Source organism: Falco punctatus, assembly GCF_963210335.1.
Source record: "Falco punctatus genome assembly, chromosome: 11".
NCBI lineage: Eukaryota > Metazoa > Chordata > Aves > Falconiformes > Falconidae > Falco > Falco punctatus.
The window spans coordinates 17,925,826-17,952,255 of record NC_137591.1 but is presented as its reverse complement, the minus strand read 5'-3'; the positions used below and the strand labels follow the sequence as shown (position 1 = coordinate 17,952,255).

Genomic DNA, 26,430 nt, shown 5'->3' with positions numbered 1-26,430 from the left:
TTTGGAATCACACTGAAAATTAGACTGCTAAATAGTAAGGAGTTAGTACATTCATCAGGCCTCCACTTCTTGCTTCATACTTTGAAGCAGTCATCTAAGGTATGCTGCATATGAAAATCAAAACCAACTACACTGGTATTTGCACTTTTTCTGTAAACAAAGACGTGATGGTTGCAGATATATTTCAGCTAAGAAACTTACTTGCAGCTAAAACACTTGAGAGGATTAGTCCTGAAAAATCAAGAAAAAGATTTTAGACTTTAGCTTGCCTTTGTTAGTCTTCCAAGTCTTGTATATGCCAAACTGCAGCTGTTATTATCAGACCTTAAAGAACTACCTACATATGCTAAAATTAAACAAAGATGACACAAACTCTGAATTGCTATGTTAATATTTCTGAACCATTATTAACTAATAACACTACCACCTACTTAATAGTTACTGAGTTCCGAATTTGATACAATTACTACTTTATGTCAATGTAACAAACCGTAATAAAGGAACAGAGAAAATTAAAATTTGAGCTATATTAGTTTAATATGTGTTGCAATCTTTTTAAATAATTCTTCCATATTACTTCCATGTTCACCTAAATAGATAACTATAACCATGAAAGCTCAGTGAAAGAGATGGATTCTATGCTTAGATACCTAAAGTCATGCCAGCATTTGGGGAGTGCATAGTACCAAGTCAGGATTTTGGCTTATCCCTGAAATTGGCACTTTTACAACAAAGACCTGCATTTGGATCCCGGTTCTTCAAAAAAATCTAGTTCTAGACCCTTCTGTAACAAAATATCAAAATTATGTCCTTCTATTATGGGAAATAAAGAATGGTCCTGTTACAAACAGGTGGGTTATCTAATACTCATTAGTGCCTCGATGATATCTTGTTGCTATTAGAGTATCAGGAGGAAGAGCTGTTTGTTGTCTGTCCATAGTGCTATGGTAGTTAATTCTCTATAGATCCTCATTAGAATGGAAAATTACACCCATGAAATTTACAGGATCCTGTGAGGTTCCTCTCTTCTCTCTGATCTGTATGAAAGTCTCAGTTTCAAGGAGCAGAAGCACCTATTTCCTTTTCCCTATTTTCAAAATACATGTTCCACAGTTTAGGTGAAGGACATAGGCATTGCAAGGGAAGCATCATATGGCGGGTAACTTAGTCATTACATTTTTAACCATGGTGGATTTTTTTTGCACTATACAGCCATGCTTAATGTTGTGCTGGCTGCTAATTTTAGGAACTAAGTTCTCTAAGTGCTACACTTTACTGTCTTGCTTTACTTTGCACATACGTATATAAAAATATAACTGACCTCAGGATCTAAATACGTTAATTAATATTCACTAACAGCTTGGAACCATGTTGATAAAAGTACACTTTGTTCATTTGTGCTTTTGGGTTTTTTTGGGAGTTTTGGGGTTTGTTTTGGTGTGTTTTGTGTGGTTTTTTTTTTAACCATGTAGCTGTTACAGGAGAAAGAAACAAGGCCAAGAATCAGTTACTGTTAGAAGTATTGGCATGTGATTTTATGAAGGGTCACAGGCGTTAGGGCCTTTCTTTCCTTCTGCTGTTTTGTGAAAAGGGAAAGAAAAATCATAAAAATTAGAAAATCTTGAAAATTGAAAGTCATTACTCATAGGGTTTCACATTATTTTCCTTCAGAGAGCAAGAAAATTTGCCCTGATTTTTTACTACTGACATACTATACCATACCATGAATCTACAGGTATTAAAATTCTGTGCAAACCTAACTCAACTCTGCAAATGTGAACAGTGGTTGCATGGTGGTAGAAGCAAGGTTAAATGTTAAGCAGAGTCCTCTGTGCTACAGTCTGTCCTCTAATGGAACAACTTATTTAGTTTCAAGTATGGGCTGAAGAAGAAAGGATGTGTGCGGAGGTGTCTCAGAGCACAGAGTTAAATGAGAGTTCTGTGTGTATAAGGCAGCTGCTCTTCGGCTATTTTTCTGTAATCAAACTTTACCACAGTGGTAAACCACAGAATCGTATTTCCATGGTGCATCTCTTGGCTCTCCCTCTCACTCTAGTGGTCTATATTGCTAATGGGAAATACAGGTCATGCAAAGAAGTTTCCATAGATTTGAAGAAAGTTCCCTTGCTTGACCAAGAGTGTGAATGGCTGATAACATGCCAATGTTAGGTCAGACCTATGCAGGCCAAATTCCATCTGTATGTGCAACATCACTAAAACCGATGGAGGTGGTCCTGTTTGCATAGTGCATGCAAAAGTTTGAGACTCCACAGCTCCTGGCTATCATTCTGCTCCTTGCACTGAAGTTACCACTCCTGAGGCAAAGCTAGCAGAACAAGATACGTGAGTTTGTATCTCTGCTTATAGGCTTTCCAGCCTGATAGTTTAATGCAAACTCAATTTCATTGTCCATGTAAATTAAGATGTCAGGTTTGGAGTGACTAGGGAGAGGTGTCTCTCCCTGCTTAAAGGGATATCCTTTTCCTGAGACAGGTAACTGTTAAGGGCAGCAGCACCGATTTGCACTAATAAGCTTGCCAAGTCTTCTTTGTCCAAGCTTTAAGTTTGAATTTTGCTCTTTCAGTATTAATGGATCTTCTACACATCTCAAAATTAACAAGAGCAAATAATAGTTTTGCAGTATTCTTAAGGAACAGTTTTTTAGGAACCCCCTGGCTTTTGATGATTACTGGGATACCTGACCTTGGATTTATATCTGCATCTATTAGAAATTTGACTGTCTGTAATTGCCACTTTAAATGATAGTCAGGTCATCATATCTTGTATATTTAGCAAGTCTAGGTTTTTGGAAGCTGCTTGAGATTTGACCTTGTATAATGCTTTCTAAATTACTGAGAATTGTTTCACAAATCTAATTAGCATGTGGTAAAATCATTTCAACTCGCCTCATTTGACACCAGTTCATTAAAGTAACCCATGAATTTCTGTCTATTGTTACATATTACTGTCGTTTTATATGAAGAAAATTTCAAAAAGAGAATCACCCTGAACAGAAATTATAAACCAGTGTATCATACTTGCAGTGTTTATTTTGGCCAGCAAATTGTCATGTGTCTCTTCGGAATAAAAGTAAGCCATGCTCTGGAGGGAGAAAAAGAAAAAATAATATCTGTGCTATGCTTGTAGGAGATGCCATTTAATCAGCCAGACCAGTTAATAACTCTTGCTGCCTTTTTTATTTGTCAAGGGCTCAATATTTTTTCAATATGAGGTCTGCTTCAGTGTGCTTTAAATGGCAGTTTATAATTAATGGTACTTGAGTGTGTCTCATTTCAAAAATTCATACAACATTCTTGGTTACAATTTATACATGATTTTAAAGTATAATTAACGTTCAGCTTTACAAGATATATGCAAACAGATATGCAAATTTGGAAATAAATATGCAAACATATAAAATGTTGTTGAATTAAGTAGTCCTTAACATTTTTAATGAAATCAATATTTTATTCATATTTTGCATACAATTTTGAGTAGTGATTTGGTAGTTCTCAGACTTTTGTGGTCCATGTCTGCAGATTTATTCTTTTAAGGCTTATCTTGCCTTCCAGTCTCCTGGACCTTATACTTACTGTATGGAAAACAAGACCTAATGCAAACCCCTCTAATTTATTTGGATTCTTTTCAATTATGCTGTATAGATATTTGTGATAGTAAACTTAGCATGTTATTGAAATGACTGAAAATATTCCTTATAAAATTTTTCATATGGAATCACGTTAAAGAGCTGTCTAGTCCAGTATCCTATTTCTAAGAGTAGCAATCCCCCCTCCCAAAAAGCCCACCTAGAAAAAAATACAAAAATATTAACCAAATATAACACCTATATGCTTTTCTAGCCTACAGCCACTTGTGAGTCAAGAATTGCTTATTGGAGGTTTCTACGCAGTTAGTTACCCTCCATGGAATTCTTACGTGTGTATATATATAAATATATATATATAAATAGACAGAAAAAATAAATCTATTCAGTCCCTGACCATGTTGGTAGCTCACTAGTTTACCAGTGTCATTCTAGTGTTAGAGATCCCAAACGGTGTAACGAGTGATGAGTCTCTATTCCCTTCCCTCAATCTGCCGATTATGCTGTTAGTACAGTCCAGGATGATGTGGGCTATCTTCACTGCCAGACATACTGCTAGCTCACTGCTGCAGGCAAGGACGTTGCCTCCACCTGCCTCAACTGCAGGGAGAGGACCCTGGCAATCCCTGCAGCCCCAGTCCTGGAGAACTGCATCTTCCCTCTGGTGCTCATCTGAGTTAAGACCTCTGATGTGCTAGGGGTGCTTGCTCCAGTCACTGCGGTTGTCCATATGGAAATCAGTCCATTTCTTCCTACCCTGTGACAGTGATAGCTTTTTGAATATTCTGTCTTTCCCTGTCCTCAACATTACCCCCAAACATGTGACTCAGTGGCCTGGTATTTTTTTTCTCTGGATGCAGGAGGCTATTTTCACTGGTGCTGGCAGCTCTCACTTGTATAATCTTATCAGTAAATTTGCTATATGATTCCTGTCCCTGAATGCTTGCTATTTGTCAGCTTTGGCTGGCCACAGACTTGATCCCTACCAAGAAAATGTTATCTCAGAAGGACATTTAGTTAAGATACCCAGACAGTCAAGATATAAAGATGTATAGAATTTTGTATTTAACTGATAAGAGAGAAAATCCTCAGAGATCCTGAGAGAAAATCAGGGTTCTGGCTGTAGTTGCTAGTAAATAACTAGGTATTAGTATTGGGAGACTGATAGGTGCTTCACTGTTATAACAGATATATATGTTGTGATAATGTAGCAATAGATTGAACTAGGAGGTCAAATAATACTGGTACTTAAACTACACCCTTTATAGTGCAATTATGTAACGCATGTTCAGGGGAGACACACTGTTGAAGGGTTTGGTGTTATAAAGGGCAAAGGCTGAAGCAGCAGGCAGTGTATAGAGGCAGGTTTCCATTCTGTCTTCATTGCCATCCAAAGCATGCTTTACGTTTGCACATTTCTGAACTGAATGTTACAGAATTTCTGCAACTGGAGAAATTGCTGAAACTAGCAGTTTCTTCAGGTACTTAGCTAGCAAAGCCCTCTCCATCTAGATTCTGGTGTTAGGCAGGATGGCTTGGACAAGCATTGACTTGAACTGAAGGAATTTGAATACCTGAGCATACAAATGTAGTGTGGATGTGTGGCGAAGAAAATTGCATTCAAGTCACAATGCATCATAGAAGGCAGGAGGTGTACCACCAATGTTAAGCTTTACAACTCTTCAGCTACTACAGAACCCACAAGATGACTGTCAGCCAAAGAGTAAATGTGGTTTCCTATCCTTGGTTTGCAAGATTACTAATCAATATTGCACATCTAGGCTTTAAGTAATTTAGGGTTACTACATGAACTTCTTACCTAGAGCCGTGCTGAAGTCTGTTGTTGATTATTTAAGGCTTGCTCATCTTAATAAGTTTTGTAGGATTGGTCCCTTACATTTTTTCAATAAAACCTAGAGTGTTTCAATCGGTGCACAAGTAATCAAAATCGTAATTACATCTCTAAAGAAATATCATTTAAAAATAGACATATGAATGCTGTTTTGATCATTGCAAACTGCTATTTGTGGTGCAGTGTTTTGGTTAAGAGACGTAGAAAGATTTATCTGCCCTTGCAGGTGCATACTCAAAATGCTATTTCAGGGCAAGTAGTGCCATAGTATTTTTCTGTGATTTATTTATTTATTTATTTATTTATTACTACAGGTATAGTGAGTGAAAACATACAGCTGCTTCCCTGTACATCTGTGGTAGTTTCAATGTTTTTAGCATATAATTGATTGAAACAAGTAAGACCTAATGTACCTAGCAAAACAGTGTTCAGAGCTGTGCAACACCCTCTGCCTTCATACCAAATAACCTTGGTCTTTAAAAGACTATGTGTGAGCAGTTGCTCTGTTCTGTATGCTTTTTATTTTCCCAACATATTTCAGGGCTGGTTTCTTACAACATTTTGTTTCTGTGGCTGGATTTCATTTCAGCCAATTGCCCAATCTTCATTCTATTGTAATTGGTTTTTGAATTGTCTCAAATTCTCCAATGGATTTATGACAATCTGAAAATTAACAATGGCCCCTTAATTGCGCAGGGCTATGTGATTCACAGAGTCCTTACTCGACTGGTATTTCTTTTCCCCTCACTTCCAGCCAGGCAATCCTGTGTGCTTTTTAAACCAATGTAGAGGCAGTAAAATGTGTATACATTGAAACTTTTTCTTCCTGGCACTCCATCACTTGGAAAGCAATCTAAGGCTTTTCTATAGGCTGATGTATTGGCAGTAACTTACAAAACCCCAAAAATATGGAAACATGATTTTTGATTATGCTATAAATTGGGATTATTTCCTTCAGGCAGGCTGAAGGACATGCCAGCTGGACTTTATATTTTGGCTGTTAGAAAGCTTTAGGAGCCAAAATTATAATTAGCTCACTCATATTGAAATATGTTCTCCCTAGCTGTATTTTTTTTTTTTTTTTGCTAGAGCCTGATACAATTCTTGAAAGATGCAGTTCCCCTCAGCACAGGAAATATGCATCATACTGTTGGTATTAACCAACCACCTGTGCAGTGGCTGTTGCAGGGCTTGCACAAGTAGGCAATACATCTGCTACCTGGCATGTTAAGGGTCTGTGTCTGTGCTGCAGGGACTGGTGCAGGGGGCACTGGCTCTTTGACTCCTCAGCACATTTAACTGCAAGGATCTACGCTCCAGGCTGATGGGGTATGAATTGCTCAAATTGCAGGAAATGCTTCTAAACACCGTATCTGAAGAAAAGCAGGGGCAGTTCAACAAACCATCAGTGCAAGCAAGTTGCTTGTATTTCAGCAGCACCTACTTTTATGTGTCATAAAGTGGTACCTGAGGTCCAGTTGAGATGCAGATGGCACATATACAAAGTAACTACTGCACACTGTAATTAAGTGGTGGGAGTGAAGGACTGGTAGGGCATGCTGAAAGGAACTTTATCAAGGGACTTTGACAGGAAACATGGACTACAGCACAGGATGCAAAAGTCTGCCAGACATCCTGAGTGCTTATTGGGGTGACTAAGATCTCACTAAGATAGTTGAGTGGGCCAGTGAGAGTAAAGCTAGTCTGGAAATGTTTTCATTCATGCCCCTCTGTCACTCTTATGATTTTGACATAGGTGTGCCCACTAGAAGAACTGGTCTGTACCTTCCGTAGCTCACCAGGGTTGAGAATAGGGAATGAAGGATACTGAGACAGAGTCAAGTAGTGACCCCTTCAGATTTCATAACAAGTCAGACACAGCACTGCAAACAGAATCCAGATTCTTCTGTTTTGCAGTTCAGCACCATCCGACAATTCATTCAAACTTGAGTTGAAAAAGTAACTAACCTTTTTCCCCCACTGTCTGGACTATATATTTCCAAGATGGATGTTTCATTATATTAGAAATGGTAAAATGCTTTCACTGAATAGTTCTTACATTCAGTGTTTGGATGATTCCTTTTATTTGTATTTGATTTTTCTATCTATGTTGTGGCTGCTCACCAGTTAAAGGGGCTGTTTCTCACCGTGAACTCATTTTTTTTAAATCTGTTTTGGATATTCACTTGATTACTATGATGATTACATACTTGAATATTTTGAATCCTTTTTTTTTTTTTTTTTTTTTTTTTTTTGTATAAAAGACTCTTCTGACTCTCTATTTTACTACTTTCTTCCCAAAGGAATATAAAACTTCCTTTAGAAACATCATTTAGTTTAGGTGAGAGACTGAGATGAAGTTTCTGCCACTGGAGAAAAACGAAAAGGGAGTATTCAAAGTACAAGATGTTATGTCCGTCTGAGAGCTGTGCACCATTTGCAGCTGTGGATTTAATTAGCTGGCTCTTCCAGATGAAGGGCCCAGGCAAAGGCAGCCGTCTCTGTTGCTTAGGCATTGCACGGCACGTGTTGACATTGCAGCAGGGGGCTCCAGAGCGGCAGAGAGATTTCACCAAACATCAGCCAGTCACCCCATAGAACTGAAAGGCATTTTAGAGTACTAAATAGATTCTTTTTATTTATTATTTCAGTGTAAAACCCTGTAACAAACGCATGGAGGATAACCTTCTTGCAACTGCAAATAAATTTGGGTATTTTGGTAGACAAAAAGGAGAAATTCAAAGCTAGAGTAGAAGAAAGATCTAAAAATGGGCCAATGACCTTGAAGTTTCAAGGCAAGCTCTAGGAGGCTGATAGTAATCCAGCAAGTTTTTTTTCCTGGATATAAGACCTGATGCAAGTTTCTCTCCTTAGAATGTTCTTTGTTTTTCAACTGTTGAAAGATTAGAAAAAAAATTAGGCTTATAATCTTGAGTTGAAAATTTTCTTACTAATAACAGTAATGTTCCAAGGGAAAGTTTAATGCAGGTTTTACTTCTTAAGTAACAGACATCCTGTATTTTAGTATTGCATAGATCCTTGAATTCATGCTGATCTTAGTTACCATCTCTAAGTCTGCTTTTTTCATGTAAGAAGAATGAATAATCTAGAGTACGGTACTACCAGATCATACTGAATAACTAAACAGAGCAAAATGTTTAGAACTCCAGAAAGTAAGCATAAAGTTTTATTACTTGAAAATTACTATAGTTTCCATGGTGAAAATCTAGAAGGATTGTAATACAGGTTGTAATATTTATAAAGTGTTTTCTTTTGAAAGGCCTTTTTTTGTGTTTTGAAATCAATTAAATATAAATGATGGGAAGGTGGTAACAAATATGAATGGGGAAAAAACTAGAAACCTTCACTGCCTGAAAAAAAGAGGAATACTCAGGCTTTCATGCTTCATGTTCTGGGAAGTACTAGTAGCTGAACTGTAAAATATTAATTTTCCTCTAATTTATAGAGTTACATACTTGCAAAGGTATATTTTTCTTTCTTTTTAAAGCTGGATGTGTATTATGAAAGGAGTTGGTTTCCTCACTTTTTATTGGCTTATGTCTTCATAACTTCGTTAAACTTTTTTTAGAACTAACTTTTCATGAAAATACATGATACTACAGTAATTCTTTTGGTTGTTCATATTTTGATAGGACTGTGTGTTGCCAAAGTAATTCTGATTATGCTTTCAAAAATCTCCAGTAAGCAAAATGTGTTCGTAGCAAATATCTGTATATTTTTTTTGGATGGGTGGGGAAGAAGGAAATACATACGTTTGAGAAAAGAAAAAAAGTTTGTATGTGCTTCAGACCTGATTCTAGCACGTTTGTTTAGTAAAACAGTACTGATAAGCACTGTTTTGCTGTGTCCCTAGTGATTTGCTGCAGAATAGCAAATATAAACAAAGGTCAGTAATCCCACCAATTTAAGTGCAGTGCTATGTATTTGTCTTGTTTGATTCTTATCTCTTGTTTTTTTATATGTAAACCAAAGTGTACAAAGGAAATAGATGTTTTGCTAAGGCAATTTAATCTGAAGTGAGTTTTGCTTTGAAATTAGTTTTGCTTTTTGAAATTTGACTGCTTTGCTGCCTTTGCCTAGGAAGCCTGTAGTCCAAGGCTACTCTGCCAGCTCAGGATAACTCTATTGTAGCAGTTAACAAGCGTTTTTTGATGCATGGACTTCTTGACAATAGACTTCTCTTAGTTACCTATTGTGGACCTAGGGGCTCCATGGGCCTCAAAGTAAAAAGCACTGTGCTATTCCAATATTTCAGCCAGATCATCTGCAAACTCTCACTGGCAGTGACCATGTCATAGGAGCCAGTAGAGAGTCTGTTGTGCTTCCCTCAAATATAGGTGGCTAACCATTAGCAGTTACCTAAAATAGCTGTATGTGTATACAGTGAAAAAGAAGCTATAACTTTGTGTGTGTATGAGAAAGTAATGCAAGAGTGAAAACTGTGACACAATAAGGGTAAAATTTCATGCCTGTACAGAAGTTTGCTGTATCATTTGATGGCTTTATTACAGAGAAGTGGCTGTGTGGAATAACAAACTAATTCCTCTAAACTTGCCATTGAATAAAGAATCCTCAAAACCAAAAAAAATAAGACACACGAATAAATGAATAAGCAATGAGCTGTCAGCTGAAAAGAAGCAATGAAAAACTAGAAAGAGAGAGAAAAATGAAGAGGATTAGATGCCAAAAAAAAGGTGCCAAAAAAATCCAGGGTCTGTCAGATTGGTAGGAGCAATGATCCCTAGTTCCTCATTAGTTGCATATACAGTGCATGTTGCCAGAGTCCTTTGGTCCTACATTAATTTACAAAGTATTTTGATAAACCATTTATTGTTTCCACAAGAAGTGCCAGTGGAGACAGGTAAGGGAGGAAGCCGTATACAGGAGCAGTCATGGAATAAATGCACAAAAAGCAACCAGGGGTTCTAAAAATTTACTGAAATATGAATCTTGTCTAATGCAGTGATCAAGCCAACAATCATTATTCCTCCTAGGTCTTCTACAGATCCCCAAAGAACATAATTTTCTAAATCCAGCAATAATTTATATGTGATAGTAATATTATAGAAGCACTAAATGTACTTAATTGTTTTTATACAGTGCAAGTGATATTGAGGAGAAACCATGCAATTATCCAGCTGTACTTACATCATTAGGGAGTTCCTTCTGGTTCACAGGTAAGTCAGATAAATACTTTGGCTTTCAGTTTATGGGTATAGAGCCTGTGGTCACCAGTTAGTATTTGGCATACAGCTGCCTATTTTATCCATTTTTATGCACTAATTTCCTTGATGTAGGGATTTGGGGACAGGGAAATAATTTTATAAATTAGAAGCAAAAAAATAATAAATCTGTTTGGTCTACTTCATTCTGGATAGCCATTGCATAAAACCTGTGAAAAACATATTGCTCTGGGTTTATCCCTGCTGCAGTTCCATTGATTACAGTGGAGTTAAATCAAAGATGAATCTGTCTGCTCAATTTAAATCTAATGATTGGTTAAAAAGTAGGGGGGAGAGCCCTGTCTAAATCCAGCACTGTTTTATCCTTGTGTCAGCATTTAATTCCATTTGCATATAAGCCTATTTCTCTTCTCTAAATTTAATTTGTTAGAGCTTGGCCCTCAGCAACAACAAAGTAATTGCATGCAGTATTGGGCAATGGTGCCAATACAACATGTGCTATAAAAATGTCTCACACAAATTTATAAAATGTAGTTGTTAGTGACAATCTGCTTGGTAACAGCAGTATCTAGATATCTGAAAAAGACCCCCAAACATACCTCATGGACATATGACATCTAATAATACACATATGAAGAAACCTTTTTTTTAATATCACCTATTAATTGTGGCCATTTCACCAAAGGAAATGAGATATCCATGCCTTATATGACCAATAGGAATAATCCTAAAGTTTCATTGAGACAACATAAAACTATCTGAGGCTTAGTTCTTAAGCTGCCCTAGGTGTCATCTGTGACTTTGCACAAGGTAGTTTTGCTGCATGACTTAGCAGGCTTGTTTTAAACTGGAGAGGAGTGGTTGGCATTGTCGCATACTTTGTTTAGCTGCTATGCTCCGCTGCAGTACTATTTAATATGTTGTCATATCACTTAGCCTCAAAATACTGAGCCCAATCCTCATTTAGATATTTCACTTGGCAGTTTTATGATGAAAAGATTTTTCTTGGTGAACTTGACCTGATTGACAGTCATTCCAATTCAGTTGTTCTTCCAAGGAACATTCTACTTGCCTCAAGTTTATAGGATCCTTTATTCTCATTTTCCTTATTCTGAATATTTGATTGCACCCAAAGGGAAAACCCCCAAATCAAAACATTTCTTAGGATTTGAGTATTAGCTTTTTCCACATGTATTCTGATGCATTAAAACTAATCATGGTAATGGATTCTTATGTCTTGTGACTTTTGCATGACTTCATTATCTATTGAGAAAAGGTCATTTCAATTTCACCATTTGTGGAGAGAAGGTACTGATGACAAGAGGTAAAGATACTGGCCTGGGGCACTGTGCAATATTGGGCAGATAACAGAGCCTGGAAGAGCAGCCAGATTTTCTGAATTAGAGCTACGTGCTGCATGCCTAGGGCCGTGCTAATACATACCATATAAGCTCATGGAGAGTGGAAAATAAACACACATCTTCCCACTTCCCGATGTCTATACTTAGATAAATCAGGTTGCTTCCTAACATACCAGATCTTTTTGATACATATTGTTCTTCCTGTGGACAGGAAAGCCCACTATTACCCTTGTTACTTACTCCCATTACCTCTTGATGCACTTGCAGCCTATCCTCAGTAGGATTAGAAGGCACTCAGGACCTTTCAGGAGGCACTTACCACTTTAGAGGATTAGGATAAGCCTGCCTTTGATGTTTTTGTGATCACACCCATCTGTCATAAATGAACATGAAGAATTAGGCTTTATTTTTGTTTAATGTTCTGGTTACGTTTAACAGGTCAAATATAAAAATATATTAAATTATTTTTTTCTAAATTTGCCTGCTTTTCTTTAAAAAAATCAGTGGTGATATGTTGGTTTTTTAAGACATATGTTAATGTTTGAAAAGTCAAAAAACCCCCACTGGTCTCAGAATCAGCAGAAAGGTGGTTTCACCTGATTTGAAATTTTAACAATTGTACACCATTTCACGCTCTTTCCTCTTCTTCCATCCATATATTCATTACAAATGTCAGATAAGGCTAATCCTTCATGTGACATTACTACAGATGGTTACATAGGCAACTTAAACCAGATGCTGATAGTCTGGATAATCTGGATAAAAGCTGGTAACCTAAACCAAATCCATTTTGTGTATTACTCATGCTAACAGTGATGTGTATAAAATCTTTATTTCTCTTTAACAGTTTACATAACTCCTTTGCTTTCCTTTTTTTATACTTTCAAGGTTTTTATTTTGGAGAGGGTTCTTCTACATCTCCCACTGTCATTCTACCTCAGGTAAATCATGCATGTATGTATGTACATAAACAAGATTTGGGGAGGGGAGAGACACTTTCTAGATAAGGATGAATACTAAGTTTATCTTTTGTTTTAAAATTCCCATTGTGTTGAAAATTGGCACTTTTCAACAGGCACACCTGAAAAGTAACTTTGATTTCTTTCATGTGAAGAGGTTTAATTGAAGTATTAGCAGGAAAAAAAATAACTCCATTCTTTACTTTCAAAGAGTCTTCGAAGTTCAGTGGTTAGGATGGGAACTGATAGGAGTGCTTTCTGCTGAGTGGCCTAGACCTCTGACCAGACTTGAGTGTTTGGAACCCATTTTTCTGTCTGCTCAGGAATTGAAGTATCCCAACTTAAATGGGATTTACTCTGAATATTATGTATACCTTTATTTGGAAGACTTTGTTTCATTTAGTAATGGTGTTTGTATTCTGAATTGAGGGATTCACAAAGACTAGTTAGTCCAAGAAGAACTCTGTGTGTGTTAAGCAGCCTGTTATTTACATGAGAAATTTTGTGTCATAAACATGCTTAAGTACAGAAATGTAGACCACTCAGAATATGTGCCATATTATGTCATATTTATTCTACTGGTACATACATATTCCCCTGAAACAGAAGGACTCCAAGATATAATAGATTTAACTGAAGAATGGTCTAGCTGTTTATATCTGAGAATGGGAGGCTGCAAGTTTAAACTAATCAAAGTAGTGAAATGTGGTTCTGACAGGGGCAAAAATATGACAGTTGGAGGCTGGGATCTCAGCAGAAATGCCTATAGAAGGACTCCTTATACTGTTCCCCTTCACTTCTTTCTTCATCCCCCAGGGCTTCTGTGCTTGTGTTTGAGATGAAGTAATAAGGTAAATCTTTGTTTTATTCCTGGTTGAGGGACTCCTGCAGAGGAAAAGGGAGAGAAATGTGCAGCATTGCATCTGGTATCTGGATCCTTCCTTGCCTACCTGTTACTACCACTGAATGCTGCCTATGGCTAGAGGACTTGGAGAGGAAGAGACAAGATTATTTTTTGCCATTTAACAGAACACTATTTAGGGCTCTTTTAGATCTATTACTCTTTTTTTTTTTTTTTTTTTTTTTTTTTTAATACTTTGTACTTCTAAGCTGGTCACTAGTCTTGAAGTTTAGGATAATAAGTTTACCAAGAACCCAAACTATGCAACTATTGTGTAGGTTTTCATCTACAGCATTGCACACTTGAGATTTAGATTAGGGTATGGAACTGGAGCTGGTTCCCGTATAATAAATGAGCTAGGGTCTAATCTGATGTCCCTCTAATCCCATGAGCTATGAGGGCAGTGGTCTGGATCATGGTACATGATGGCAAGTGTCAGTGATTCTCTTTACTTGTTTTGCCCCTAATGGGTACTAGAGGAGCAGGTGAAGAATTTGAGGTCTGTGGTCAACCTAAGCATGTAGAGTACTGAGGTCTGAATACCAGGCTTTAATACAGCCTTCTGTTGCCAGTCAGAGCTCTCAGGTGGACAGCCCTCATAGTCCTAGCAGCATATCCAGTAGTTAGTAATAGCTACCTCTCTCCAAGTCCTTACTGTGTCACTGATTCTAAAAGTGTATATATCACACTGTAGGCTTAAATTGACATAGTTCTACTGAAATTGACAGGATCCAGATGACTTATACCAGTAGAAAAACTTGATCATTCACTTAATGTATAGAGCGATACAGCAGTGAAGTATACTGCTCACTGTGGGTCAAATAATTCTCTGCAAAGTGCTGAAAACATTTAGAAGAGTAGTTTGCCCTTAGATCTTAAAGCATACTGCAAGGATATCTGGTGCAAACCTCCTGCAAGAAGATGAGTAAAGACATACTGTCCAGGTGTTTTCTGTTAATATACACACTGTGATCAGATACCATCATAATTGTTGTTCATTATGGGATCATAAACCTTTATAGTGGAAGAGAGGGTAAATACTTTGGTCTGAAAGGTTAGCCAAAGGAAGACAAATTATTGTAACAGATTTGTAAAGGTGAAAGACATGAGTAATTACATGAAATGTTGTGAGCAAGGAACCAAACTCTTATGTGTTTTGCAGCAAATGAAATCTTGGTAGGATGGTACACATTACACTAAATATTATGATTAATAGTGATAATGTTATTTTCATGTCTGTGGTTATCAAAGAGTGGAAGCAATAGCTGGATCTAATTGATAGCAACATTTGACTAACCTTTGACAATTACTTTTTTAAATGTAAATGTTTAGACTATAACTTTAAACGGTAGCCATTCCTTGGTGATTCATTTTAGAGGCTCACAAAAAGTATGCAAATAGAGTAACATTCTATTATTGACCATACAGATGTGGTTGAAAGACCTGTGCATGGGGCAGATATTTTGCTACCATCTGTTCCATGTTAGAGGAAACGTCCAATTCAGCAGAGCTATTTCTTTGCATGTTGTAGACTTGGAAATGCCATTTCAGCAGTAAAAGTCTGATTCATCAAGGCTGAAACATCACTTCCAGAAATGCTGTGTAGTGGAGTGTGTATGTATGGAAATGATGTCTAGTTCAGACAGGGTCCTGGGTTATGGGTATTTTATGATCCACATATCTCTGATTCATCTTTTGCTTTTGAAACATAACACATGTTCTAGCTGCACTGATACAGGTTCTTGCTTATTATAGTTAATGGATTATTCATCCTCTTTGTCCTTGACATAATCCTAAGTATGTGCATAAAACTCAGATCATGTTGCCCATAAAAACCAATCAGGCCAGGGTTCTTCTGCAAGGTGTTGAACATTCACCCAGAGCAGATGGTAAAGATAATGTTTAATAAAGAGTTAGGGGATTAGCTGGAACAGAAATAAGCTAAGAGAAAGGGATAATTTCATTTCATATGAAACTCCATGACATTTCATGCACCCAAGGACTGATTAAAATTATGCCAAAAGCTGTTCTTTTTGGCCAGTTTGTCCTAACACTGACCCTGCTTATGTTGTCAGCTGTTGTATCTGCATGTGTTATTTTACCACTTTGTGAATAACTCAAAAGAAAGCTCTTCTGATTCTCCTGTGGCTGGCAAAAGTAATTTTTAATTAAATAAGAACAGGAGAAGTGATAGGATTCTGCTAAATGTGTTGAATATATTTAAGCAACTGATATCTCAACCGAGCTTTAGGAAGAAAGATTTTATAGGTCATTTTAAACATAAATTAATTCTAAATGATAGTTTTCATAATGTGTGGAGTTAAGCTTTGGATTACCTTGAATATTTAGATGCTGAATGAAAAACAGAGCAGGGGATAGTCCATAAATAATTTTAAAATTTATTTTTGCCATCAAAAAGTTAGTGGAATAGCAAAGCCTAACCAGAAGCTCTGGCAAAGCATGTAAGGTATGGGTGCTGCAGAAGCAATGTAAGTGGAATCTACCAGTAAATGCAGTGTCCTTTGTTCTGAACAAAAAACCCTAAACTCTTTGAAGCTGTTCTCATACATAAACATGTGTTCAGAAGACATTTTAGAGTGGCTGGTGGCAGGCAGAAGATAAGGATTTCTTCTAACAGTTATGGCATGAGTAGAACAGGGTCAAAATCCAAACTTACTTTTCTTTACAGAGACTCAGTGGTCACTGAGGTATAAAAACAGATGTAAGCATCTCTTGACCCGTTCCAGCTGAAGCTCGAAGCTCTAATCAGTCAGTCTTCAATGGTAGAGCACTGTTAGCTGTTTCTGTAATGGGGGTAGTCAAAAGTATTCTAGAATCAACGTAATTGTTTTTGCACTGAAGTGGGCCAAAGCTGAAACCTTTTAAAGCTTCTGGAAGTTAGGTGGCTTGGATAATATCACTACCTAGTAGTTCCAGAATTCATCTGTAATCTTCTCAAAACCTACTCTGAGCTTTCTAGCTATCTCCTGCTCTTAAAACAGTGTTCGGCTGTCTTAAAGGCCCTAAAGCCTTTTCTTCTGCTGCTGCTTTTTCCTACCTTAACTTGTGCTCCTATTGTTTCTCCAATTGGTTACGTTTGGAAATGTTTCATAGGGCACTTCAAACAGCAGTCTATTTAAAATAGTCTGGATTAACATAAAAATAGCAGGACACTGGAAATCAATGAAAGCTTAATTTCACTGAGAATTATTGTATTTACTTTATTACAAAAAGCAAGTTTAGCTGACTCTTGTGCTTGAAAGCTACTGATCATTGTCAGATAGTTTACTATAAACCTATCTAGTAAAATTATTTCCAAATGTCCTTAGGTTTGCTAAATATTTGTCCATACTTTATTGCAGCCACCATTTGAAACCACAGTGGCAAGAATAAAGCTCTACAAGAAGTCTGTCAGCTGATACACAGCATCAGAATCAGATAATACAGCTCAGCAAGAAGGGAAGGTCATATACAGTTGGGAAAAGACATAGATAAGTCTAAAGCAAGTTATGACTTTATCTCAGCATAACCTTGAACTAGATGCCCTTTCTAAACCCCTTCACCATCCCCTTCCCCACCCCTCACCCCCAATCGTTATAGTGCTCTGCAGCTATGTAGTAACAAACAGCTAGAATTAATAACATTGGAGATGGGAGGAAAAAGACCTTAGAAAGCATGGCATTGAACTTATCTTTAAGGCTATTTTTCATTCAAAACATGTTTTTTAAAATGTAGAGATAGAAATAAATAGATTGAGTAGCTGAATTTTGAAATGGAACAAGAGATTCAGCTATAAAAGGACTTTCTCTAGTTAGGACTTTATGTTAGATGAATAATGATTGCACTGAAATGTATTGCAAAACAGATATTTTTTTTTAACTCTTTTTCATGTTTTTCCATTTAAATAATATTCCCACCACAATAAAACCCAGAAGCGATGATCACTGAGGAGTGGGTAGGCATTTTAATTCTTTCCCAGACAGTGAATATTTAACATACAAAAGTAATTTTTCCTGGCACTCAGAATGTTCTTCACCTTGCAAGTCCCTTCAGTTACTCACTCTCCAGCCTGCCAGTTAGTGTGTTCCCATCATCCTCAGATATTGCTTTTCTTTTTTCTATCTGCATTTTTCTGGTCTTGGCAGGGGAGTGTCAGAAAACAAGCTTTTTTTTGATTTCTTCTCCTTTGTTTTTCTGAACTAGTGCTTTTTCAAAAGTTTTCAGAAATCATATGTGTGCTGGTTCTTTTTTATTCTTATTTTATCTGTATTGGCTTCCTAACTTGCATCCTCCAGCTCTAATCTCTCCATTGGTGGAGCCTCTGTGCTGCTTTTCTCACAAAGTGAACACTTTCTTCATCTTTGCGTGTGAATTACACAGTTATACTTAAGAGATTTCTGGTTTTGGTAGCTTTGGAATAAGTGAGATCCTACCACTAAGCATACTGCATTTTGGATGCATTTCTGGTGTGCATATGTTGTAGTTTAGTCTTGGCCAGCAACTAAGCACCACACAGCTGCTTGCTCACTCCCCCCCCAGTGGATGAGGGAGAGAATCATAAGAGTAGAAGTAAGAAAACTTGTGGGTTGAGATAAAGATAGTTTACTACATAAAGCAAAAGCCACATGCGCAAGCGAAGCAAAACAAGGAATTCATTCACCACTTTCCATTGGCAGGAAGGTGTTCAGCCATATTCAGGAAATCCATCACACATATTCAGGAAATGCATCACACATAATGGTTACCTGGGAAGACAAATGCCATAATTCTGAATTTCCCCTCTTCCTTCCTCCTCCCCTAGCTTTATATATACTGAGCATGATGTTCTATGGTATGGAATATCCCTTTGGCTTGTTTGGGTCAGCTGTCCTGGCTCTCCTCCCTCCCAGCTTCTTGTGTACCTTGCTTACTGGCAGAGCATGGGAAACTTGAAAAGTCCTTGATTTAGAGTAAGCATTACTGAGCAATGACTAAAATTTCAGTGTGTTATCAACGTTATTCTGGTACCAAATCCAAAACAGCACTGTACTGGCTACTGATAAAAAAAGTAACTCTGTCCCAGCTGAAATCAGGACAGCATTGTTATTGCTCTTGGGATTAATAGAAAATCTTTTTCTCTGTAAGGCTCTTATATTCAAATGCATCATTTCTTCTTTCATTTTTATATGTTTGTCCAAAGGAGGATTAAATTTATGCTAGAATATCGTGAGACACTTACTTTTTTAACAGAAAGCCCACAAATTATTGATCAGCCCAATGTAAGTCTCTCTGGAACATACCCTTGTGAAGACAATAACTGGTGATGTGTGCTTTTCTGAAGCAATAGTTTTATTGGCAAATAAAATGTTTATGCTTCCAAATTACATCAGTGGGTTCTAATAAACAGATATCATGCAGCTACAACAAACTATCTAACAGTATTTCACATACTGCTTTTCCCAATAGGAAAGACAGGCCAGTAGCAGGAATACTTGTCACTACTTTTCACTACAAATACTTTTAATATTTATCTTATTTTAGGCTAGAGGAACGCCATAATAACACAGTATACAACACATGTCCAAAATTCAGAGTACAGCTAAATTTTCTCTCCCTCTCTTAACTTTTGAGGTCCCAGCTGAAGATTTGCTTTAACTGTCTTCCAAGATCTGATGGAAGTTCATATCCAAAACAGATCTCAGCCTGTAGCTGCAATTCTATATCTAAAAGAATATCTACAATGACTCAGTTCCTGCTGCTAGATTATTGTGGCACCTGTGGCTTCTTAAATTAGCCACAGGTGGACCAGGTGGGACCTACTAGCTGTGAGTGGAGAGCGGCAGACTGCTTCAAGAACTCACAGCTTCTTCATCACGTGCTGTTGAACTGAAAAACATCACTTGGGCAAGAGAAGGACAATGGCAAACTCAGGTTTTCTTTACTTTCATAGGAAATAACCCTTATTCAGTTTTAGCTGAGTCAAAACCATGTTGTAGCACCTGCTTTCCAGGTAACTGCTTAAATTTCTGCACACTGTGGAAAACTAATAGGCAAACTCCCTTCTTAATTTGGAAGAGGGACTCACAGTTATTTGGAAATAAGCTATCATTTTTCACCACTTGTGGCTTCTACTTTCTCCAAATATGCAAAAAAGTCCTGGTGCAGAAGAGGAACCAGAAAAATCTGATTATAAAAAGAGATTTGGAAGGACTGTTGTTTTTTCCACCCAGTAAATCATGGATTCTTTTAAAAAAAAAAAGTAGCAAAAGGAAAAATACCCTTCTTTTATGCTCTTTCTTAGTTTTTCTCTTCTGGAAAAACCTATAGAAGAGGAATGAATTATATGCTTTAAGGATGCCCTTGATTAGCATAATTAGAGAAGCAATTCTGCCTTCCTGCTTTCTTCTGAGATATCTATCACCTGGCTTGGCTTGCCTGTGCAAGTCATACTGAGCTGCTGCTGCCACTTTGGGCAGTGAGAATGTGGAGAAGCTAGATACAGGAAAGATTGGATCACCTACTTTTCTAGTAGCATCCTGTCTCTCAACCTCCTTTCTTAAAGAAAATATACAAGTTGCTCTATGTTTCCAGCGAAGATTGGTAAGATACAAAATATATTCCTATTTCTCCGAGGTTAAATTAGTGGGTAGGAAGTGTTGTCTGATGCCTTGCTTGTTTGTAATTACCGGTTAAGGAAAATGAAAGAAATCCTCCTGTTTTGTTTTGAACAGTTTGTTCCCTTATGAATGTGTGCAATGTTTACATACAAAAATCAAACCTATAATATTTCCAATACAAATATATGCAAGTATAACACTTTTAATCTTTAGCAGATAAGTATTTACTGGGAGTCTAGATTCAGTCACTTTCCTCAGCTGTGCTCTTGTTGGTATAATGGAACTGTTTGTGACACTAAGCGTGGTGGATTTGATTTTGCTTCAGGCTGACATTTCATGGCACTAAGTATGAAAAATTGCATCCTCAACAAAGCCTTCCTTGGTGGAGTTCTTGGAGAATCTTTGTCATTTACCTGTTTCTATCAGATACTAAAAATGTGATGGAAGGGTAAAAAAAATGCAACGGAGAACCACAAAGTCAATGTACTTGTTTTGTGTACGTTTACATGGATTTATGTAAGAATGTCAGCTTACTTGGAAATAAAATTAAAAAGTGATTTGCATGGAGGATGGCAGGAATATGTATATCTATCATTGCTAATCTGGACTAGGATTTTCTCTCTATTGAAGCTACAGGAAGTCATGTAAATAGAGAACAGTTTGTTTTCAAAATTTATATATTAATATATGTACATATAAAATATAACTGTCTAATTGTCAAGCATGGTGGAAGTTTGTAGAGATTGTCTTGTGAATCTCTACAAGCAATGAAGCCTTGACTTTGTGAAATTGAAAGCATTGGATTCCAAATCAAAGGAAGTGGGGGCAAACCAAGAGTTAAAGTATGGCAAGGTTCCTTAAGATCAAGAGTGCAGTCTGTCCTGTAAGGGAATACTGGTTTTGTTATTGAGGCTGAGTTTGGCGATACCAACACATGGCAATGCCATGTAGAGAGAAAATAAATATAGATTGAGTGATTTCTCAGTTAAATAGGGACCAACAGGGAGTTCATAGTAAAACAATTTATACTCACTTTGGAATATGACAATGGCCATTTTTCTTGTGCTGAAAACAAACTATTACTGATGTATGTTTGTGACCCAGCAGGAAGTTTTCTAAAACAGACTCTTTCCACATCCATTCAGTAGCAGATGTAATTTGTCCAACTTGTCTAGTGGTGTATAATACCATGTATTATTACTACTGTCACATTTTCCTATGATGCTAAAATTCTGGTGAAAAATTGAGATTCCTTTGGAATCCCCTAGAAGTGACATATGTCCATCAGCTGTGCAGGTTTAGTTCTTAATGAATTGGAGACTTAAATTAATGTGTCTGTTTTTAGATTTCATTAAAAATATTTGTGGTGTAATCTCTGAGTCTAAAAATTTATAAGGAAACCTTTTGAAATATATGACATCAAGTTTTCATTCACATACTGTAATGTAAATCAGGAGGAGTTCCTTTGCCAGTGCAATAAATCAGGGTGAAAGAACAGACTTCCTTTTTACAGGAAATTTTAGTTGCATTTAAAATGCATGATACTAGAAGTATTGATATTACTTGTGTATTATTTTATCTGCGCCATCAGGAAGAAAGGATGTCAGTAATTCCTAATCTGAAGTCTGAGGTTTCTGCCTTCTTCAGTGTGGATCCAACAAAATCCCATGTAAGACTGTTAGAGTCAGTAGAGCATGGGGACAGATAATTGCTTGTAAGAACAACTGAACTCTCAGGTGGTGTTCTGGACCACTTTTGGTCAGATGGAACTATCATCGCTCCCTAGCACCAAAGTCATTTCCTTGCTGAATAAGATGACACTAACACAGATGATTCTGTACCTGAGAAACAGCTGGTACTATAAGTACAGGATCTTGAATTGCCCATCTAAAGAAAGCTTTGGTTCTTCAGTATTAAGTGTGCATCGTTGCTTTTGTGGGAGAAAGGATAGCAGAAATTGTTTGGAAAGTATTGATAATTGCATGGAATTTTTTTGTGCAGGCCCAATGGCAACACATTCTTCTTGTTTCTAGATTCCCTTGACGGATGTTTTATAAAGACTTTAAAAATATTTTCCCCTTTAGAAGAATAGAGCCCAGTTTCTGCAGTTCTTTCCTTCCTATTTAGTTTTTACTTTTGAGGAAGTATTCAAGGAAAAGGAAATGCTGGTTCCACTTTTATAATGGGAGTAGGCTGCTTTGGTTCATCATGGGAAACTGTTTTGGTAGTGGTGGAGAAATATCTAGTACCCAGTTAGTGTTCTGTGTTTTGTCATGTTATTTTGTGATTAAATCTCCACACATGCACCTGAGGGAGTAGAAAGCATAAACCAATGAAAGACAAGGATGTCAAGTAATGATCAAGTCATTAGATGAGATTGTCCACAAGAGGAAGAATAGGACACAGCCATAAAGCTTGGAATACTGTCATTTAGCTGTGAAGCTGAATGGCTGTCAAACACATTAGTAAATGATAATTTTCTTTGTAATTTTAAAATCTTAAAATTTCTGTTTGATCATTAGCTATTACTAAATATATGATAGGTGAATAAAAACATAATTTGCAGATAAATAAAAATGTAAAACTTACCTAATTGATATTTAAGTATATATAGAGAAGTATTTGCAGATGCAAGCAAATCATCAGACTAAAACAAAGGTTGCTTAGATCAGTCCAGTTATTAAAATCTGAAACAATCTTTTTGGAGCCAATCTGCCACTGGCTAGGCAGAAATGAAGACGACTGTATTAGGGTCTCCAGGAAAGAAATTATTCACCTGTCTTTGGATCCAGTGTAACTGAAGTGCTTCTGCTGTTCTGGGCATAGGAAAACATGCTTACTCTGCCATATGTGTTAGGTTATTTTGTTGCATAGGAGAAAGGGTAATGAGAAAATTACCAATTTTCTCAACTGTCTGACTTACCTAGAAGAGAATATGTTTCTTCCTTCCATAGTGATCTGTGAGGTCCCGGAGATCACCGTGCAGCTCTGTGTCACTCTGTCTGTAGGAGTTTCAAGGGCATTGAAGGGACAGATGAAACCCCATTTTTTAATGCCACAAATGAACTTGCAGTTCTATGAGTAAGATTTAACAAGGGAGATACTTTCTGTTACATGGCACTGTCTTGGAATCATGGATTTAGAAACACCTTCTAGCCTTCTACAACTGAAGAACTCCCATTATAGTAAGATAATTGAGAAGAAATTTTTCTAAATTTCTATGTCTTAGATATTTACACCTTCTAATGTGAGAGAGAATTTCATCAAATGTAGGAGACTTTGAACCCTTGGTGGCACTTCCGTTTGTCAGAGACAGTTCTGTTGTATCTGAAGACTTGTTCATTCGGAGGGTACAATTTTTCATTAAACAAATACTGACTGAGATGGCTAGCGGTAAAAGGAGTCCAAAGGGTATAGTGGCCTTTTCCATTATCAGTCAAGCAAAATGGTCTATTTTTTTTAGGCAAATCTGACCTACAAATGTAGGCTTTCAGATTTGTATATTTTTATCAAATACTGGCTATCACATAATAAGATGCTGTGGACAGATTGCATTATTGGATAATTCAGACACCTTCCAGGCTCAGAAACTTTCAAAATATTCCACCTTTCAGCTGTGAAGTCACAGGCTTCTGGAAACAAATTACTAAACACATCTCCTAGTAGGCTGTCATAGTAGGTACTTTTAATTTTTTTCTCTGTGCATGAGTCAATGTAGAGCAGTATCTTTCCTGTACTCCAAGCTGGTAGGTGACAATGGGCTGATCTGATGGTGAGGTCATATCATATTCAAATATAGTGACAGCTTGATGATATTATGATGATTACCACTTTGCAATTGGTATGTCTTAACTCAGTACCGGAACATAACATTCCTAATGAGATACAGCAATAATTTGCCTGTCACAAAATGATCCTTTCCCTGCTAAGTGACAGTGTGTTACCATTACAAACATATGTCCCCATCTAATGCATACAGGTCTAGCATTATCATATTATATGTTTATGCCATTTGATAAAGTGTAGAACTTAATCTGGATCACAACTATTCATATAGTGCAGGAATCTTGGAATTAAGGCAGTGAGGACAGCTGTTCCCTTCTTTTGGCTGGCCCACAGGAGCCTAGATTTTTCAAAGGAGACTAGAAGAGTTAGGCATTGCAGTCTTAATGTAAGTTTTCGTAAACAGTTCCTCTTGGGAACTCCAAACCATTGTTCAGGTAAGGCTCAGTTTTGTACTCCCTCTTTAGGCTCTGAGCCCACTGGTCCTGTGGACTTCAGTAGGGTTACTTAAGCCTGAAGTCAGCACATACGTAAGCATTTTCAGAATCAGAGCTGTAGGAGACATTCCCATTTATTTGGATGGGAGTTTTGCCTGAATGCAGATTGAGCCCATGTGTTACCAAAGACATTCTTTGACGCTCCAGTTGGACTGTTGTAACCAGGGAGAAGTTAATTCAGTGAGATAAATGTCTATTGCAAGTTCTTCTGTACTTATCAGAGGAAAACTATTTTCTTACTGCTGAATTTCCTTAGTGTTGTAGGTTTACGTTTACTTCATAATACATATAGTAGCTGATATATAGCTTAATGTCAATATCATCTAAATTCGGTACTGTTGCTTTTGTATTATTTCGCTGACTATGAGTATGATTGAAAAGATGGTACACATCTTCAAAGTACACATTTTATGCATCACTTCATGAATTGTTTTATAACCATTGTATCATTTTAAAAAGCATTGTATTTCTTTGCTGTGTTGTAAGTTTTGGTAATTTTCTTACAATATCAGTGAGGATGACTTTGAGTACTTGCACAGGGTAAAGCTATTGACCATTCAGATGTTTAGAATGGTGTTTGAATCATGCATATAACTACTGGTGAAAATCTAATGACATTATGTAGCTCAAACCCAGATGAAGTCAGTTTTAAATAAAGATTAAGATTACCATTTTAACATAATACCACAGCTCCTGCGTATTGATTTGCAGGATCTAACGAAGACCCTGGGCTTCAGAGGGTTGTATTAGTTTGTGGTAATGCTGTGCTTATTGACATGAATCTAGATATTGAAGTCTCTGATGGAATAAAACCGTTGTTTGAAGTGAAAGAGAATCTTAAGCTGCAAAATTTCATATACTTTGTGAATGGTGCATGGGAGAGCCTGTGAACTACTCTTCAGCAGTGCAATGTGTGTAGACAGGTAGAGGGGCAGGGATTGGGGTAGATAGATACAGGACTTTGTGACACATTGGAGCCAGTGCACTGGGAGTTCCCATGTGGACTTTAACTACAGGACTGGGTATGATTTCAATGGTAACATCTTCCCCACATATCTCCTGTCTGAATGCAGAAACTGATCTGAGTCTGGGTGTCAGTATGTACTAGGGTGGGCCACATGCTCACTCCAGCTATAGCCTATCTTTAATTACAAGGTGCGGTATGTATTATGTTGCTTTAAAAAAACACTTTAGTTTCAGAAAATGGCAAACTGGCTTTAGCTCCACCAGTACTACCCCAGTATGTTGCTTTTCAAAACTATAAGTATTTAAGAAATTCTGAAAATTCATGTGACTGGCACTAGGCTGTCCTGTTGGCTCTGTTCTGTAGCTGCAAAATGCAGTCAAGCATGCAAACAGGCATCATGAGATGATGCCACGTACAAATCCATATGAAGGACTGGGCACCATGTGAAATACTTGTGGTTGGTAGGATGTCCTCTTGAATAATAGTATTTTCCTCCCCCCCCCAACATTTACAAGCTAACATTAAGTGCATTTGGTGGGATAGAACAAAGTCTTGGATGGCTCATAAACTGTCTTTTCAGTATATAACAAAATACTGTAGACTTGTACATCTCAGGTACTCTTCCATCTGTTTTAGTACTTGTTTCCTATTAGAAACTTCATACAGGCCAGCTTACAGCAGTGATAAATTCTGGACAGTACCAAAG

At 37.1% G+C, this 26,430-nt stretch overlaps 1 protein-coding gene across 16 annotated transcripts in view; it reads left to right on the top strand.

Annotated features, from left to right (window-relative positions):
* The window catches only part of LOC308071356 (uncharacterized protein), a 533,731-nt gene that overhangs the window by 26,080 nt on the left and 481,221 nt on the right, over positions 1-26,430 (top strand). For 11 of the 16 annotated variants that reach the window (XR_013931099.1, XR_013931105.1, XR_013931106.1 and 8 more), the window contains exons 2-3: positions 10,578-10,654; positions 12,910-12,962. The exons of the other annotated variants lie outside the window; for them this stretch is intronic. The gene's annotated coding sequence lies outside the window, so the exon portion shown is untranslated. The remainder of the gene's footprint in view (positions 1-10,577; positions 10,655-12,909; positions 12,963-26,430) is intronic. 16 annotated transcript variants of the gene reach the window in all.